Raw genomic sequence first — 3,947 nt, 5'->3', positions numbered from 1 at the left:
TCTATATCAAAAGCAATAACTATAATTACTTGGGATGAAATGTAGCAAGAACTGTTTCCCAACCAATGCAAATGGTCTTCCTGTACAGACAATAATAATAAAAGACATGTTCTTTGTGCCATTTAACTTCCCAGAAGCAATATATACTAACATAAAAAGTTTGCACACTGACAATTTAGTTTAACATGTACAGGAAGATATTATGTGTTGGAAGAACACCCAAACAACTCCTTGTCTCCCACCTACTCATTGCTGTATTGAAGCATCTCCACGTACTTTTAGAGGTCTGTTCTAAGTGCTGAGGATATAAAGATGACCAAGATTCAGGTGTTCTGGATGAAAATAATGACAAATAAGCAGATAACTACAGTACAGCAACCATTCAGGTATGGTAAAGTGTCTTCATCAACATTGAATGAATTTCTCAGCATTCTTTTTTTATTTCAATGTGGAATCTCAAATAATATTCACAGGGCATTAGGTTCAGATTCCATCACTGGATTCAGAGTGTTGTAACCATCAACATGAATCTGATATTTCCATTTACATCATTAGCCCAAATTTATCTCACTCTCAAGAAAACTGTCCTGACTTCCACTGGTTAAGAGTTTGTTCTCAGTGTGGGGAGGCAGGATTATGCCAGAATGATTTGAGTGTTACATTCAAATTTCATAATTTCTAATTGTGACTATGCAAAAATAAGCAATTTTTTAAATGCAAACAAAAATTGTTTTTCTAACTCTGCTCTCAAGAGACAATACTCCCCAGTAGGGCCAAATTTGATCTGGCCAATTTAGGGAACCACATGGTATCTACCTTTGACTGCTAGAGGAGGGAAGCAACTGACTCTTGTGGGCCTCATGGTTGGGAGGCATGGGACAAGTGGCAGGTCTCACAGCATTCTCTCTTGGCATTGGAGGAAGTGGGCTCCTCACATCAGTGTCACTATGGGTTGGCTGGGCTGCATGCCTGCTATGTTCAAGATATGTGTCAAGCACTGCTTACAAGAGGCAGAATCCTTGTTCTCATGAAGCTTAACAAGTGACAAGGGAAAGAGATGTTAATCCAACAAGCATACAACAAATACTGAAGTAGAAACATAACTACCATATGATCCAGCATCCTACTTCTGGACATTTATCCAAATGAAATGTAATGTGTCAGAGAGACATCTGCATTTCCATGTTTATTACAACATTATTCACGACACCCAAGAATAGAAATCAACTTAAGGGTCCATGAAGTACTGAATGGATGAAAGGAAAGGTGTAATGTATACAAGGGAGAAAACTATTCACCCTGTCATTTTGGGACATCATGGATGTGACTGAATGGCATCTTTTCTTTACAAAACATTCTGCCTCAAATTCTTCAAATGAAAAACAGATTTATAGAGAAATTGGTACAGAGGAGTATAGTCATTGCTGCTAAACTGAAAAAGTGGAAGCAGTTTTGGAACTGCAAAATGACCAGAGATTGGGACAGTTGGGAAACAGCCAGATCAGAACATACATAGGATCTTGAGGTGGGGAATGGAAAACATTAACAGTATTGAGGGGAACTCATTTCAGGAATCCAGTCACCATGGACCCAAATCTGTCATCATACACCCGATCCTGGGAATATATCTTCATTCTTCTTCTAAGTCTGAAACTTTCAACTACATGTTCTTAGTTCCATGTGTTAGGATAACATGAGACAAGTTCAAATCTTTCAAAGTTGCAGACTTTGAAGTCAGAGAATGAAAATAAAGGTAGTGACTGAGACCAGCAGTAAGCTAGAAGGTGTCGAAATTCAATAAAGTCAACAAAGATGGCATGTATTCAATAGTTTTGTACAATACTGTCTCACTAGCAGAATTCTGGTTGAATATTAAACAACAACCTCAGCTGACCACAAGAACCTCAGAAAGTTCAGATTATAACCAGTTCAGTTATGGTAAGAATAAAAATTTGCCTCACCCAGGAACATGCTGTTAGGGACTGCTCTAGAGCCTGCCACTAAAAGTCAAGATTTCATGAACAATCTTTCACAGATACCATATATCAAAGTGAATTCTAAAAGTCAGACTTTGACTTCCACCAGTGATGCCACGTATCTCATAGTTTTCTTCATGTTTTTCCTGCCTTCTAGATATAATCCTTGTTGATTATTAACCAACCACCTCACTAACACATAAACATTAGGAAATTCATATTTAATCAGACTAATAAGGCCCTTTGAGATTACGAAATCATCAGACTCTAGAAAAACACTATCAGGAGGACTCCATTTGTCACAAAGAACAGTTAAAACTCAAATTTTATTTGCCAAAGGAAAGGCCCTGTGGAACTCTGCAGAATTATAAACGGTTCATATCCCCATTAAATTTTCTGGAAGATGTAATCAATATAACCCAATGGTGATGAATTGCAATGGCAACAACAAAACCAGGAAGTTTCAAATATTTTACAAGAAAGAGGAGAAGGGCTTCATAGTATGAAATGGATACTACTTTTTTTCTAAACATTAACATAAAAATATATGAAAGCATCCAGAGTTTTGGTAAAAGTACATATATGAATAAAACAAAAAAAATGTTATAAAGTAGTAATTTGGGTTGGTAGCTCTATGCTTTATTATTTTATAGGGTATCAAAGCTAAAGTTTAAAAATGAAGATAAGTCTGGGCTGTGGTTGTGGCTCTGAAGTAGAGTGGTTGCCTAGCTTATGTTGGCACTGAGTTTGATCCTTAGCACCACATAAAAATAAAGATTATGCCCACCTGTAACTAAACAATAAAAATAAATGAGGATAAATCATGTTAAATGAAATCAGCCAATCCCAAATTGTCAAAGCTCAAAGGTTTTCTCTGCTAAGTGAAAGCTAATCAAAAATAACACAGGTGGTGGGGAAGCAAAAAAAAACACAAAAAAAGAGGGAAAAAAGAAAAAAGAGAGAAAGAGGGAAAAAAAGTAAGTGAAAGGTAATTTCATCAAAATAGAGGAAAGATCAGTATTGTACATGAAGAAGATTGAGGAGAAAGAATAAGAGACAGAAATGAATCTGACTGAACTTGGAATGTGCATGCATGGGTGTGGCATAGTACATCCCAGCACCACATGTATCCACAGGACATTAATTTTATAGCAATAAAAATAAACTGTAAATGGATTTGTGAAGTGGAGGAGGGGGTCCACAGAGAGGAATGCTGGGGACATAATCAGGTTAGAAGATGTTGAGAGCCACAGCCAAAGGGGCCCCAGCAAACTTCCAGCTGCCAGCAAACTTCCAGCTGCTGGCTGATGATCCAGCTGCCAGCTGATGATCCAGCTGCCAGCAAACTTCCAGCTGCCGGCTGATGATTGGCTCACAGCAGCCCCAGCAACATCTAGCTGATTGGCTCCTCTGTGGTGATGTTCATTGGGCTGTTTCCCTGCCCTTCAGACTGCCAGCTGATGATTGGCTCACAGCGGCCCCAGCAACATCTAGCTGATTGGCTCCTCCACGGAGCTGCTCATTGGGGGACTTCTTTGGCTCTGCCCATGCAACCCAGCCAATCGGCCTCAAGAGCAGGAGGATTGTGGGAGGTTGAGAGGCTGGTGTGGGGGTGAGAGGCTTGTGGAAGCCGGTGGTGGCAGTTGGGCTCTGAGGGTTTTTTCCCTGAGGAGCTGTTTTGTTTGGCGTTTGTAGTTCTAAAAATAAAGTTAGTTTCTTTTGACAAGTGGCTCCTGAATTGTGCCCAGCCAGACTGCGGCAAGAGTCCATGCTTTTGTGATTATGTCAAGATGTATAATAGTGTTGTATTATTTTATTAAAAAAGAAATATTATCCCAAAATTTAAAATAATAATAATAGCAAAAAAGAAGATAAGTCTCTCTTAATTGATACAATATGTAAAAATGTAATCTGTAACATCAATCACATACAGAGACTGTACAAAGCTGTAAAGGAGTACAGGTTTCCTCT

The sequence above is a fragment of the Ictidomys tridecemlineatus genome, chromosome 10 (assembly GCF_052094955.1).
Source record: "Ictidomys tridecemlineatus isolate mIctTri1 chromosome 10, mIctTri1.hap1, whole genome shotgun sequence".
Classification (NCBI taxonomy): domain Eukaryota; kingdom Metazoa; phylum Chordata; class Mammalia; order Rodentia; family Sciuridae; genus Ictidomys; species Ictidomys tridecemlineatus.
Note: the sequence above shows the minus strand (reverse complement) of the source record.